Source organism: Lutjanus erythropterus, chromosome 11, assembly GCF_056507025.1.
Source record: "Lutjanus erythropterus isolate fLutEry1 chromosome 11, fLutEry1.hap2, whole genome shotgun sequence".
NCBI classification, from domain to species: Eukaryota; Metazoa; Chordata; class Actinopteri; order Lutjaniformes; family Lutjanidae; genus Lutjanus; species Lutjanus erythropterus.
Window position 1 is genome coordinate 9655609 of NC_139327.1, and position 16646 is coordinate 9672254.

Genomic DNA, 16646 nt, shown 5'->3' on the forward strand with positions numbered 1-16646 from the left:
AGCTTGTGAAGCGTGCTGTTGCAGGATGCTGTTTGCTGCGACTGGGTCTGTGCGGTGACAGAGAGGCAGACAACCCAAACTGAGAGTGATAACAAGACACGCTGACTAGAGCGACACACAGGCACACTGTATCTGATCCTCGGTTTCACCCCTTTGTGCAGCAGCGAGGAGTTTTTCTGGACGGGCGCTGGGATTCTATCAGCCGTCCTGTGATATTTGCTCAAGTAGAGACATCACAGATACGTGCACCTTTGGGTAGATATGAATCCAGGATGAAACTGCTATCAGATTGCATTAGATCCGGTGTATTTATTTTGACTGCTCCGGAGTTTTAAAACTCTAGGGCTGGATGAGATGAGAGTACACATCTGTAGAAGATGAAACTGCATCACACAGAGGAGACTGCTGGCAGGACTGTGTGCTTTGGTACCCACAGATGATTCAGAGCATCTGGCTGTAGCAGCAATATAGCGCAGGAGTTACCTAACAATCAATGAGAGGATGAGAATTCTCCGGGGCCCTGTACTACAAAGCAGTGGGGGCTGGCGATGTAACTTCAGCAATAACCCTGAGTTTTCAGTTGTTCATTTCTTTCCGGGATACATCGCCATGGTAACCTATGCTGGATGCCTAATCTGTTCAGGCGCAGGTTATGCTCAAGATAAGAGATCAATATGCATAAAAGCACCACCTACTGACCAATCAATGCTCTCTGAAAATCAATGGTGCTGGAGAAGAAGATTCCAGAGCTCGGTGCACAAATCACGAGACAAAGGGAAAAAATGTAAAAAATAAAGTTTCATTTATAGGCTAAAATGTCCTGTATTGTTTTCTCAATGAGAGGAAATAAAACCAACAAGATGGCTGGTTGACTCAGCCTAAACAAATTTATCTCTCATTTATAAAGTATTTAAAATGTGTATATGTTTTATACATGGGATCATATTAGGTGATTCTGATGCGGAAATAGCGGAAAAAATGGTCAGAAATGTTCATTTAAACACAAATGAACTTTTCCCAAAATTTATTGATAAGGTCTATTTTCAAATGGGTCATGATGGCATGTCATTTTTAAAAAGTGGGTCTCTAGAAAAGAAGTTTGGCAAACAAACAAGTGAACAAAACATAATGAAGTCTTGTATAGGCTGCCCTGCATGCTAGAAAATTAGTTGGCCTGTATGTGCCCCTAAATGGCTAAATATTTAGTGTTCCCTGTGTGTTTTTATTTCAGAGGGTAGTTGCTATTGTACTTTAATAACTTTAACTTTAACGCAATAAAAAGTTTTAATCTACACAAGGGATCGCAACAACTTCACCATGAATGCATCAGAAATTCAATGTATATGTCCTGAAGCTTTTGTAGCAACATGTCCTTTGGGCAAGTGGCAGAAATATTTTCTTTTCATTGCTGAAATTAATAAATCATAAGAGATTTGGACAATCGTGTTACACCAAAATACTCCTGTCTTGGTAAGGTTTAGGAGGCAGAGCTTTTATTTGTAGAGGAGTCTTTCGAAAGCGGGGCTGGTACTTTTGCTGAAGGGACATAACCTGTGAGTGTGAGTCTACTGGGTTTATGGTTAAAGTGAGTTTTTCCAGTGTGTGAGGAGTAGTTACGTGACTTTATTCAGACACAAAGAGTGTAGATCACCTCAGGTCACAGTATAACGGTTACTGAAAGGCTGTTTGCTGCCACAGAAAAGAAATAAGTCCCTTTTTATGTAACGTTTCTGCAGCGTTTTCTTGGTCCAGACAGTGAACAGCTAGTTTGCTAGTTAGCAGCTATGAGTCAGGCTAAAGGCAATTTTAAAAGCCTAAATACATTTCGGAGCTGCATGATCGATTGCCTTTTCTCTTAAGATCTTTTCCACCGTGGCAAAAAAAAAAAATTTCCACACTCATAGCTGTTAGCGAGTTAGCTTTGAGCTCAGTGGAACAGACAGCACCTCACTGGCCAGTTTTAGGTGGCTGGAGGAACCTTGTAGGACAAAAATAAAACAGTCGCTCATTATTCCTCGCCTTTTGCTGGGACGCCGATGTAAATAAGAACTTTCCTGGTTACATAAAGGTAAAATGTGAATTAAAAAATGAATTCCTTTGCACAGTGCACCTGGTACAGAAATAGAAACGTCACTTTTTTCCACATAATTTGCCCAAACCACCATCGTGTGACCACTTAGCATAATTGCTTTTGTTTGGTTTAGTGAAGCCGGATAACCAAGTGATACCCTGGGTATGTTGATCTTGCCTCAGTGCAGGCTCCCAGGACATACAGCTGAAAAGACCAATAAATAACATATGTAATCTCCATAAGAGCAAACATGGTCCGATTCTCCTTGAACACACAGAGTGAGCAAACTCAGACGGATAACATAAGTTGAGGCTGGGATTCATACCAAGACAAGCATGCAAAACCAAATGTAAACATACTATAGCATATCTACATGTCTGCCAAGCACAGCATTCACTGCCTGGCAGCCCAGCTAATATCATAATCCCTACACAGGCAAATGGCTCCTAATCTGCCAATCATGGCTGCAGCTGGGTGACAGCACAATGCACAGCTAATAATCCTCCACTAATGTGTTTGTGTATTAATAATTCACATTCATTCCTGGGGGCTGCAGACTAATCTTTATTGCAGCCACTTCCACAGATGTAAGACAACACACACACACACACACACACACACACACACACACACACATACACACACACACACACACACACACACACACACACATACACACACACACACACACACACACACAAACACAAGGGGGTTAGAGATGGGTCATAAAATACAAACATTGCTTCATGGAGATTAGTGTTTACTATCATCATTTGGATGTTAAAGTTTACTTGAAGTAATTCTCGAGAGTGTAAGAACTGTATGTGGACATTCAGAGGCTTAATTAAGGTTCAGTGTGGGAACAGTTTTAACTGCGCATCGGTGGATCACAAGGACAGAAAAATGGCTAGAATGACAATTTTGCTTCATTAACGTCCTTTACAAAAAATGCACGGTTGTATGATGATGGTAATAGATGGCATTTTCAGTTTCTCCACGGGACTTTCCACGGTACAAAAGTGTACAAGGGTACAACAAACTAACAGCTGCACGGTACAATTTCACATCACACTTGTAATAAGCAGTGAAGTGCATAAATAAATAAAAAGTAGCATGGATGTCTGGCATCACAGACAGCAACTAAAAAACAGAACATTTATTCCCACACTCACTCATCATCTCTGCACTGATTTATTAAAAAGTGCAGATGTTTCGGTCACAAGGAACTTTCTCAAGGCATGGCAACCATAAAGTGACAATAGCGCTTAAATACAGCTCATAACTGCACAATCCACAGCTGTGTTGGGAGGCATCTCTGTGGTCACATACAACAGCCCACTCATTTAAAATCCTCAACTACAACAAAATATTTAGCATCCACAAACTTCATAATATTGCTAAATAGAGAGAAAAAAAAATAAATGAATGAAATAAAATAATTTAAAAATGTATACTAAAATAAAATAAATGAAAAAAGAATTCTGATTCCCTGCACCATGAAATAGACCAGTGGTGTGCATGCTGCCTCCTGATAAAATACAGTATACTCTCAAATGAAAAATAAGAATATTGGTTCTACTGAACTGAGGGACAGTGGAATTAATGAAGCTGTAAATTAATAGTCTTGGATTATATGCACTGGCATCTCTGTGATATGTGGACATAATTTATTTTTAACATCTGCATTCAGTTGTCAGACAGTGGTGGACTCAGAGGGGAGGCAGGGAGGAGGGCTGCCCCACACAGTGGCCTGGTGTTAAAAAAAAAAAAAGAAAACACATCAAAACTGCCCTGTGGGTTGCCTTTGTGGAGTGTAAAACATGATAAACGTCCCTCTAGTATGCCCTTCCAGTGGACAGACTGTGGTAAAGTGCCTTCTTATGCGCCCCTCTTTCTTGTAATTACAGAAGTGTAATAGTTTTGTACTTTAAGGTACATAAAAAGAATCGAAACCAGGGACATTTTCAACATACATGCATCATGACTTTCAGCGCACTGGTGCCCTTTTTAGTTTTTTGCCCTTGCCTCTCAGACAGCTTGAATCCACCACTGTTGTCAGCTGTAACACTTGCAGAAAGTGGTCAGAATAACTCTAAACTATATTATTAATGTAGCGGCTGAAGAATTGACACTTCACCTCTGAAACACTGATGTTACACAGAGACTGGACATCATATCTGGGGGATAATATCAGTAAATTTGAGTGAAATACAGACTTAGCTGTGTGAATGCGTTGCACCAAACACAGACATGAGGCTAATTTTTGAGCCACACGAGGTAATATTAGTCCCAAGTGAATAGGGCTCTCTCCAACTTCAAGGCTTACTGCTTGTCTTAAGCACACATGACTAGTATTACCTGGGGACCTCGAGTAATTTGTAATAATCGCAGAGGTCATCTGTAAACTTATGTGGCTCTGCCATGTCTGTAATTTGTAAAGTAAAAAAGTGCACCACAAAATTGCCAAACAAATTTCACCAAACACAGAGGACACCAGATTTTTGTGCGCAGCTTTTTTCTGCCTTATGACAAATATGAAGGCTGCTCAGGCAATTATAAATTAAAGTTTTGACAGCATTTTAAGCACAAAGTCAGAAGGTGAATTTTGCTAGACAGCATGCAAAACCTTTGCTAATGTGTAATTACTTTATTTTTCATATTCTCATGGGGAGGTCATAATTTTCTTCAACACATTCCATGTAATGCAAGCCAGTGACTCCGAGTCAATATCAAGAATTATTACAACACTTTCCAGAGCGCTTAGAGGTTATGACCTGGACCATTTGCTGAATTATATTAGCTGCCTTGACAGCTGCTACGGCCCACTGTCTAATTTTGCAGGTGAACCAGAACATTTCTCTCAAAAACTGCAGCTGAACTTCGTTAGCTCACACTTGGAATGAAGAAAGGCTGTCTGACTCCTGTCTGAGCTTTCTGCCACAGCGGATCCACACTGACACCCCTCTGCACTGATATTACACCAAACACTACAGCAACACGTAGAAACTCTTATAGCAAGCTATCAAAGGCATTCAATCTGTTTTCTCAGAGCAGAGCTGTTCTGCTATCAAACTGATTTAAAGGTATAGTTCACACAAATATGAATTATCTGCTCACCCTGCTGATTGAAGGTTGTGTTTAGTTTTTGTAAATCCACAAAACACTGCTGTTGTTTTTGAGGAAAACAGCATTTCAGAATCTCTCAAATAATTTAGGTGAATGGTGACCAGTTTTCAAACGCAAAAAAAGCCTAACCACAATAAAACATAAAATTCCTCCATACTGCTTGTCTGGTGTAATCAGTCCACTAAAGCTAAGACATGCTAAGTTGAAATCATTCACGCCATGTTTTTGGCCTAAACCTTCACTGTAGATCCTTAGTTTGGAGCTACACCCAGTGTTGTTGTTTTTTCACATTTGAGAACTAGTCATCATTCACTTACATTATCATGGAGATTTTGCAACTCGGTTTTCCTGTGAAACTTCAGCAGTGTTTTGTGGAATAAAAAAAAACTAAACCTGAGCTTCAGTCGGCATGAGGGTGAGTGGATGATGACTGAGTTATCATTTTTGGGTGAACTATCCCTTTAAATTTTTTTGCTAATTTGACTGTTTTTGATGAAATCTTCCTCTGACAGAGAAAATTAACAAAACAAATGCTGGATTGGATTTAGTTGCGGATACTCAATATTAAAAGATTCCAATAAAACATAAAAAGACCATCACTACTTTTAACTGAGCTCTGTGTGTTAGTCACTTCAAACAAAGGCTCTGGCTTCAGGGGCCAGATCCCTTTGGCCCCTTGGCTTGTGACAATGACTTTATGTATGTATTTATGTATGCTTGTCACTGTTACACTCCACAAGTGTAAGCCCTGTGGAAGCAATGGTGATTTAACATATAGAATAAAGAACATCAATCAGTCCCCACTGCATCAGAGAGTTGTATGAAGTAGAAAAAAGAAATCATCTCGCTCAACCAGATCAGTATGTGCACTACGCTGCTCTTATTTAGTTTCCAGTTTCTAAATTAAGCACAGGGGGAAATGTGTAGACATTTGGGCTTTGTCCTCCTCTGAGTTTAATAGTCCCTCTGTCTCATGACTGCGTCCTTTTAACTTTTCCCCCAATAATGATTGTCAGTCTACTTAATACCAACCTCACTGAAGAGCTCACAGGAGCCCTTCCAACATTAAATCCCATAAGTACATACACAAAAATGATTCTTACATGCACGATACTAATGTGAGTCATTAATGTCAGTCCAGAGTCCAGGATTTAGTGACATCTAGCAACGAGCTAACACCACTAGAGCTGAGACGATTAATCGAATAATCAACTATTAATTCATTAATTATCATTTTACTTATTAAATAAATCACCAACTATTTTGATAATTGGTTTGAGTGATTTTTGAAGAAGAAAAAGTCAAAATTCTCTGATTCCAGGTTCTTAAATGTGATTATTATCTTGTTTCTTTACTCCACTATGACAGTAGACTGAATATCTTTGGATTGCGGTCAAAATAAGTACATCTCAAGACCTCACTTTGAGTTCTGGGAAATACCGATCAACAGTTTTCACCATTTTCTGACATTTTCTAAACCAAACAACTAATCAATTAATCGAGAAAATGACTGACAGATTAATCGACTATAAAAATAATCATTAGCTGTAGCCCTAAGCACCACATCACACTCTCTCCTTCCACGTGTAGATATAAAGGGCTCATTCTAAGGTAACAAAAACCCTATGATCCATATTTTCAGGTGATTATATATTAATGAAGACACACTAATGAATATTCTATTTCATTTCTACCATATGCTGCCAATGAACTCCCATTGATCTTACACACTCATCCTTAAATTGTACTTTTTTAATAATGCCCTGTGGCAACATTTAAAGGATCAGGTTTTAGCAATGAGCTTGCAGATTGCAAACCGCTCTTCTCACTCTCCCCATTCAAGATTGTAGGAAAACCTAAGGTGGCCAAGAAAAAAAAGTCTGTATCTAGAACCAGTGTTTGGTTTGTCCATTCTGGGCTACTGAATGATTTTAAAGTCTTTTGTCACCCACTGGTATAGACCACATTTAAAACAAATACATCTCTATTTGATGGAGAAACATAGAGTCAGCAGACCTGTAAACTGAGGTCACTTTGTGTTTTATACTGATAAATGTGTGGTAAAAGGAAATTCTTTTCCTTCCTAACATTGAACACTCTTTTTAAAAGTCAAATCCAATATTAGTCCGCTGATTAATCCAATAGCGCAGCCATTACTGTAAGTACAGAGAAACGATAGAACTCCATTTGGACAGTCCTTAGTGTATTTTATGATTTATGGGCGCTGAAATTCCGAGTATGGTTCCGTTTTTGAAGGCAATTTCTCAGAGTTTCACAGGATGATGGAATTCTCTGATGGCAAGGCTGCAGATGTGCCAGTCTTAGAGAAGTTGTTTCATATGGAAAAACATTGATTTTCTTTTTCTCTTTCGGTGGGTATAAACTTTGAAAACGCTCTAAGTCAAGTATGCTACCTCGCCTGGAATGCTGCTGTATAGATTCAGACATCATCTAAAGCATTTCCTCATTCTTCTCTCATGTTCTCCTGCTTGTGATGAGTTTGGATGAGTGTAGGCTTTATGTAATACCTGCCATAACAAACTTTCTGCACTTTCCTTCCTCCAGAAAGAGACACCTTCTGAGCTCTGCTCACCTAAATCCCTGAGCAGTTTGCATTTGGATATAATATTTACATAATTACTCTGAGAGACACTAAGCTAGATCAAAAACGTTGCAAGAATTATGATAATTTGAATTATCATCTCTTTTTTTGCTGGAACAAACAGCAGGTTTTTTCCAGATTCATTTTAACTGTAAACCATGTGGGTGCCTTCAGGGGCATTTCTAGAGAGTGGGAATGGAGGTGCACTGGCCATATACTCAAATATGATTGCTTATTTGTCCAGTGGGAGGCGGGACCTTAGTTTTCACCCAGTGTTTGATAAGTATTTTAAATATGCACTGTTTTCTTTTGTAAGTATCCTACTTTTATTTTTTTTACAAGGTTAATTTAGCATACTTAATAAATTAATAAATGATTCAAATAATAAATCATTCAAATAAAAGTTTTTTTCAGATGGAGTGCAGAAGATTAATGTAAGAGTCTAACAGCCTGTATGTGTGTATGCATAATGGAGGTACAATTTCCTTTTAAGGACTCAAAGAATAAAGTATCTAGCTTTGAAATTTAAATCTTAAAGACAGGAATAAGACATTTTAAGATACTGTACTGTTAATTAAAGTAGATGTGGGAAATGGTATATTAATGTGCGCGTGTGTGTGTACATGCACACGCTTAATGCTACCTCTGCCCCACGTGGGCCACCCCTGTGTGAATTCACACGCTCGGAACTGACTTCCAAAGTAAAAACCACTCCCCATGCTTAAGCGTGCATTTGTCAACGTGTGCGACACAGCAGTGCTGCTAATGTTGGAGCAATATCACCAGGACCTCGGGAGAGGTATGTCTAACATTACAGCCGACAGTCAAACAAGTTCCTTCGGCGGCATGCTGGGAAAATGCAATGATCATCCATTCTGGCCTGAGAAAGGAAATAGCCCCGCCATGTCTCGCAATGCATCAGGGCAGCAGCGTTTGTGAAAAGCAGCAGGAAAATATAATATGTGTTTGAAAGAGTCCCAGCTGGGCAAATAACAGTGCATTGTGTTAAACGAGTACTTTGGTGGTGGCTGAAACCCCCCAGTGGATGTGTTGACATTGATTTGGTGCGGTGCCTTCAGGGAGCACCCTCAGCCAGGCATTTGTGACTATTCAGCACAGCACTCACACTGCGGCACGACTCGCAGCAAGGTGAGGCGGCTGAATGACAATACACACTTTTCCATTACAGCATTTTCATACGGAGGAGAAACGAACAGGTGTCATGTTGACTGACCCCAACATAAAACACGGACAAGAACAAATGAAAGACAGCGAAAAAGGACACAAGGACACACAGAGTTGTCTTTGTGGGAATGATGAGATGGCTGTACTTCATGCTGTCCTGTGGCCTCTGAATGTGGTTGAGTGTCTCTCCATGACAACTCACAGAGACTGAATTGTCTAGTTTGTATGTTAAGATGGGGAAAGGAAGAAAACGCTGCCAGAGCGTTGCAGTCCTGTAAAGTTAAACAAATAAAATTGCTGCTTAATCATTTCACGTGTTCTACTTCAAAATTATGATAGTGGATGATGATGGGGATAATGTGCTGCAAAGTAACTTGTGATAACACCGTAACAGGTAATGTAAGCCTGTGTGGTTACAATTTTACCGTATTTCCACTACTGTCTGAAGAATTAAGCCAATAATTTAGTGCCCTAAAATCTGGTTTCTTTCTAATGGCCAGCAGGGGGAAACTAAAGTGGTTGCAAAGAGAAGTAGATTGCATGTACTCTTATGGCAAAATGAGCTTAATTCTCACTTAATTTATGACCCAAGTTAATTGCGTCCTATAAGTTTATGGTCTCAACATCCGGCTTCATAATCAAAGAAAGTTTTTATATCACATTGACACTTCTGTCCATATTCACACGCATATCTCTGTCACTCATCCTGAGCTCTCTCTTTCTCTAAGATAAACTTAATTGATCCCACACCGGGGAAATTCACATTGATGATATGACTGTCTTTAATTTTATCAAGCATCATGAGAACATAACTAAAAGGAGAAATCTGTCATATCTTTACTGTAATAAATCATAAAATGGTTCTGATGTATCATCAGAGATCAAGGAAACATGTTAAGTTAGAATACTCGTTTCACTTGACATGAACCCTGCAGCTGGAGTGTCCCCTTTGAAATTTCCAATTTGGGACTGGAATAACTGTTTTGTTAGTCTGTTTCACGTTAATTAGAGTTCAAATCAATGCTGAATGTTTGCCGAATGAGTAAATGTCTGTTTAGCAGTCGTAAGAAATCTTGTAGAAGGCGTAGATGTTTATGTTACTATTAAATTGAGCAAAATGTTAATGGAGTTTGGCAAGCAGTGAGACAGACAGCCACTTAAGTAACTGTCCAGAGTATTTTTCAGAGTAGTGGGCTTGACTTTATATTGTCAGACAGCTGACAGTTATAAACAGTTGATCAACTTGCAGCGTTGGCATCCTTGTCGTTCGTTATTGTCAGTTTACAAGGCCGCACTCATCCAGCGCTCCTGCAGAGCTCCTGCAGCCTGCCTGTCTCTGCTGTGTCTGGGGAAGAGGGGATGGTTGGAAACAACTTATTTCAACCACAGATTGTATATTAACAGGATTTCCACTTAATATAAAGTCTATGGTCATAATTTGGACATCTGTACACATTTTTGTGCACGTGATGGCTTCATATTGCTCCTTTAAAAAGGGAGAAGAAAAGGGAGACTGACAGAACGAAGGAGGCATGAATATCCTTTTTATGGATATACTTGGTGTCCCTGCACTTGAATAAAAAGAGTATGACTTCTAATGATGCATTCAGTTTCATCAGCTGTACTGTAAATATCTGATGTCCCACTACATTTCTGTCAAAAGGAAGAGAACAAAAAAATGCAGGACTGTAGATGTCTGAGTCAGTTCTAGCAGGCGGCCTCGTAAATGGTGCATTACGCAGGCACTTAGACCAATTTCAAAGCTGAGCTATTGCAAGCGAATGCAGACAGATGTAACCAATGTGCTTTTGGTTAGAACGAGTGATGGGCGAGGAGGAGAGGAGGAGGAGGGCACGTAGAAGTGATGGAGACAAAGCGAGGGACGAAAGATCTGGAGAAAGAAAAAAAAGGGGGGGGGGGGATTGGCTGATTGATGGCAGCCTATGAGCGCTGTTAGAATTTCCATCAATGCGGCTGCAGCAACTCTGATGTATCTTCGCCCTCCGGTCGCGGGCGTCGGACCCACACCCACACCAGCCTCCACTAGAGGAAATGAATGCAACCTGTCTGCAACTTATCACTCCTGCTTAAAAGGACAGCGTAAAGCAGCAAGATAAAGGTCCTGTTGTGTAATGTGGGGACAGATGTAATAACAGATGAGTCAGCATATGGCAATTGCAGACAGGAGACGGGGGGCTCTTGTAGGTGGGTGGGGGACCATAAAGTGCTTTGTAATGGTGGCCAGTGGCTTTCTGGCTCACCTTCCAAGGGCTCATAACTAAAAATAACCCAGCCAAGAACCTTTTGTTTATGCATTTATGGCTTAAACATTTAAAGGGACAGTCAACCCCAAAATCAAAAATACATGTTTTTCACATAGTCAAAAGAAGGCCATGGGTGAAAGTAGGCCAGCCGGCTGGTGCAGTCTGGTACTATGTTCCACCAAAAGATCAAGTGCCAGTATACAGTATCAGGAAGAGGTTACGACTGACTGCCGAACCCCACATACAACAACCTGTCACATTTCCCAAAAAAACTACTGATAGCAAGCAGGTTCACGCCTAAAGGTCCAGTTTCTGAATTGAACCAAGGCAAGATGATACACTGTGTCAGTTTTCCAACTGGTAGTCCAAACTTTTAAATACAGGTCACAACAGTGACAGTCACTGGATAAAAAGACAACGGACATCCCAGTTTCTGGATATTGTTCATCATGGAGCACTGTCAGGTTCTGTTCATGCTGGTTCATGTTGATTTGGAGCACATATCAACACACTTTAAGGACCACGCATATGAACGTCTCGTAAATAAGTCCAGGTTTGTCCCCAGCCAGCCCATATTCTGGTAGAAAACATGCTGCAAGTTCACCAGTCACCAAAACAGGAAATGTTTTTTTAACCAATGAAATGACACACACAATGGTACATTTCTGGGATTGGTTTGAATGGTGAATGGTGTTTGAATGTGAAATGAATTGCTCCAGAGTTGACTTGACCTGTTTGGCCCGCCCCTCTGTTTGGTCAAGCGTTCACACAATCCCCACAGTACAACACCAAGGGGCATAAATGCTCCAGGCTTCGGTTCAACCCCAGGCCGGCATTAACACACCCTTATAAATGGCTTCTAAATCGTTTCAGTGTGTTTGTGGCCAGTACAGACCTGTGATTTTTTAAATCATGTTGGATCTCCAAAACTTTCTTGCTGACTAACGTCAACTTCAGCTGTCTGATATTGAGGCAGGGGGACTTGGGCTGGCAGATGTTTCCCGGCAAAATTTCCAAGAAAAATTACAAACAAAATACGTTGTGATGTTTCATGATGTTCAGTTTTATCCCAGCAACACGGACAGTGGGTCAAACATATGCAACTCCCATGGCTTGGCAGTGCGGGTATGCATCTTAACTCCCTAAACACACACAGTGCCTGGAAGGTTGCGTTTGATTTATTGTACTTAAGATTTTTTTTTTTACAACCAAACCAACACCAAAGTATTTTGCTTTGATGGAAAGAAAATGCTTAAAAGTTCTCCTCCACTTTAATGTGCATGTGAGAGACACTTGATACATTTTACTCATCATCTCTTCTATTATTTATGCACCAAAAGTTCTGAAAATTCCAAAACAGATACTTGTAAAATGTTCAACAGTCGGTGAATTTGGTTGTAATTCTTCTAACTACAACTAAAACAAATTGTATTGATTTTGACCATTTTTTGCAAATGATTATGTAGCGCTTAGACCATTTAAATAAATCTTTTGCTATACATGAGGTTCGCTCTACAGCATACAGTGTTTGAAAAATGAATGTATGTTCAGGGAGGCATGAAGCTCAGAGCAGTAGGAGAACAATATTAAGCGACGAAGGTTGGAGTGGCATCACTTGCATCAACTTCAATCTACTCTCACCGGTGGAGGAGAAAACTCAGCACCTTACACTAAAATAATCTAGATGGATAAACAGTATTTCAGATAAAAGGAAAAATATCACTAATTCTTGACAACTGGAACAAATCATGTCTTACCAAACAAAAATGTTAACGTCTTTCTCTTTACTATATGAACTATATGTCATTTATGAAACATTTTGGTTTGCTTTAAACAGCCTTGTCCCAGACAAAAAATCACAACTTTAGACAGTTAAAAATGTGTTTAACTTACGTCCTGGTGAGGTGGGAATACTGTTGAAGCACTGGTAAACTTTCTGTTTTTTGACAAATTATTTAAATAATATTGCTATCAGATCAATCTCAACCATAACCATGTGTATTTTAGTGAAATCTGATCAACTTAAAAAAAAAAAGGATACTCATTACGACTATGCAGTAAAATGAAAAAAAAAAAAAAAACATTTTGTCAACTCCACAAGATGTCCTGTTAAAAGGTTTAATAGCCATCAGTTTGATCTTTTAAAATATAATTTTCCAGCATGATTGAGGAGTAAAAATCAAAACCCTCTCAAAATATGGGTTTGTCTAAAGAACGAGTGCTGTATTTTTGATGTCGGGGTGAACTGTCCCTTTAATGACGCGACAAGAGCAGATTAAGTTTTCATTCAAAGACTTTCAATCATCTCCCAAATGGATCCATGATGAAGTGAATTCACATCAGTGGATTCTCAGGCACGGTCTCACACACACACACACACACACACACACACACACACACACACACACACACACACACACACACACTTATTCAAGGTAAAATGCTCATATTTTGATATTAATTATCAACTAATATCTGGCCAGTTAAGCATTGAGGCAGTGCAGAAACACAAGACAATCATTTTTGTTGGCAGCCATGAAAACAGGCAGCCAATCAAGAGCCTTTTTGATATGAAGCCACAGTTTTGCTTTGCTTTGATTGGCTCACAATCAGAGGCTGAACGCAGTGGTCAGAAGGGAAAAAGTTTAAGAACAAGACCGGGAGCCCCAAGGCCAAAAACTTTAAATCACTGAGGCATTATAATGAAAAAAAAAAAAAAAAAAAGTTAGAAAAACCAGTGGAAAAAGTTAGCAGCTCGTGTGGCAGGTGACACTATTGATTTATCTGCCAAAGACACATTTTGTCGACATTTGGCGAGCACTGATTTCAGTCCCCGGTGGAGGGTGTATTGCAGGACACTTTTAGAAAGTTGTGGCTGCAGTGCAGAAGTCCTGAAAACACCATGAGGAGAAAACAAGAGAAGGAAGGCCACATCCCGTTGCCCTCTCTCTGCCTTTGGCTTCCACACACCCCACCGTTCCCCTCTCCTCCCCCCAGCCCCGTGTAACCCTTCCACCTCTACTGTTATTTTGCCCAGCAGGGCTCTTAATACTTAATGTTGATGCACCGGCAAGACCCCTGGGAACATTGTAGGCCGACACACACACACTCACACACCCACATACACATACGCAGGCTACATCCCTCGCTGAGCAAATAAAGGTGTTCTGGAGCCTTTTTCTCAAATGACAGGTGACAGTGCTATTCAGGGGGGGTGCAGCCCATGACATTGTCCCTTTTGTCCCCAAGCCAAGTGAAAGGGATGGGAGGGAAGAGGAGGGAGAGGCGGGTGGGGGGAGGTGAGTTACATCTTCCACAGGCTTCTCTAACCAACAGACCGATGATAGGTAGATAGAGGACAGCGTGACATGGGCGGGGACGTGCACAAGGTTTGCATTTTAATCTTGCAATTTAATCTGAGCCAAAGATTAACAGTAGATGTCCTTAGAGTGTTCGCAGCGCTCTTTTCTTTCTCTTAGGAAGAGGAGCTCTGACTGGCAAATTTTCAGATCCTGGCCATTAAGAGGCCACGGCAACATGTTTGCAAATGTGGCCCACAGATTTTTGCTCAGCGTAAAATTTGGTTGATATACTTCAGGAGCACCTCAAATATGGCTTAGTCAGGTTGGTCTGCTTGGTTGATTTCTCTTTAAGAAGCTAATTAACCATTTACCATGACCTTTTCTTAAACCTACCCAAGCAGATTTTTATATCTTTATTTGGAACATCTACCTGAATATCAAAAAAATAAACACTTAAACAAACATCAGCGTGATCAGAACTACCTAAAACATCTTTGAGAAAAACTTACTTGATATGTACTGCGATGTTTTAGTTTGTAATATTTCAAGTTCACTAAAATGGATGGGGCTGGGTTTATGGCCTATACTGCAGCCAGGCAGCAGGGGGCAATCAAGATTCTTTGGCTTCATTTTTGGGGAGCTGTCATGTCATCTTTTTCCACATATATCAAGGGACTCAGCCTTCAGTAAGTCACTCTACTCCAATCTACTTAACAGCTCCTTTTATTTTTATTTTGTTGATTTCTGTTAACATTAGGAACATGCGGTGAGTGTAAATGTTGTCTGGAGGTCAGAATAAATTATCATAATAAAAGACAAACTCAGTTCTTTTGGGAAAGGTTGTTTGTGCCTGTCTATAAACACACTGCACTCGCTCCTCTCTTGTGCTGGGTCATGGATGTGGTTGGGTCAAACACTTAGCACTGAGGTTGCTCCCTCACAGAATTACAGATGGGACTAAAAACGGCTAGTCTATGTATTCTGCACAAAAAAATCCAAACATTTACTGATTAAAGCTTCTTCAATGTGATGATTTTCTTTTCTTATTTTTCAGTACTGGGTTCTGAGTGTCAGATAAAATGAGCGATCTGAATACATCATCTTGCCTTTTAAATTTATAGTAGGGTTTTTCACTATTTTTGACAACTTATAGACAAAACGACTTGTCAAGATAATAACTGGCAGCATTAATCAATAATGAAAATAATGAGCAGGCCTACGCATTTTTGCAAGATAATATTTATGTATTACAAGACCACTGTAAATTAATTCAGGTAAGAATCACTGCACAATAATCTTCCATCCAAAATACCAACATTAGTAAAAAAGAACAAGTCCTTGCTCTGAGATTCTTTGTTCCAAGTGACCCACGGTGAGTAAAGACCACCCACAGCACTGACCGGCAACAGGAGCCTGGCAACAAGAAAGTGTTGCAGAGCTTCACCTCCCGGTGAGACCCAGTAATACTTGCTTGAGGATACTAGTATGGCACTTGTATTTTTCTCCACCTTCTGCTTGATCAACCAGCCAGACTGCTTGCTTTGATCTAGCAACCCCCTGCAGCAACTAACCAGACACCCCAAACAGTTCTCTCCCCGCTGGGCTGACTGGCTCTAACTGGTGCAGACCATAATTTCACCTGGTTGTAAATAACTTCTATAGACCTGCAATCATTTGCTCGCCAGTGTTACCAAAAACAAAAACACCCTTGAATTTCCAAATTATTTAAATAGTCATAAATAGTTATTAATAACATACATTATATATTAATAACAACAGGGAGTTTTTTTCCTTCCTAGCCAATATCCTTAATTTGATTGTCCTGGAGCAGGATTTCCCAAACTTAGGATAGCGGCCAAAAATGGGTCAGACACCAAGCATCTGCGCCTTCTACAAGAATATTGATGATTTCTTGCGAGGCATAAACAGACACTCGCTCATTTGGAGAAAATTCTGCATTAATTTGAACCCTGATTAATGTGAAACGGACGCACTAAACAGTTATTCTCGCACGGAATGGAAATTTCAAAGGGGGACACCGCGGTTGTAGTGTTCACAACAGTAGAAGAAAGTATTTCAGCATAACATGTTTCCTT

General features: G+C 40.0%; 1 protein-coding gene across 1 annotated transcript in view; it reads right to left on the reverse strand.

Moving 5' to 3' along the window:
- ntm (neurotrimin) overlaps nucleotides 1-16646 on the reverse strand; it is a 692414-nt gene that overhangs the window by 523689 nt on the left and 152079 nt on the right. The window lies entirely within an intron of this gene.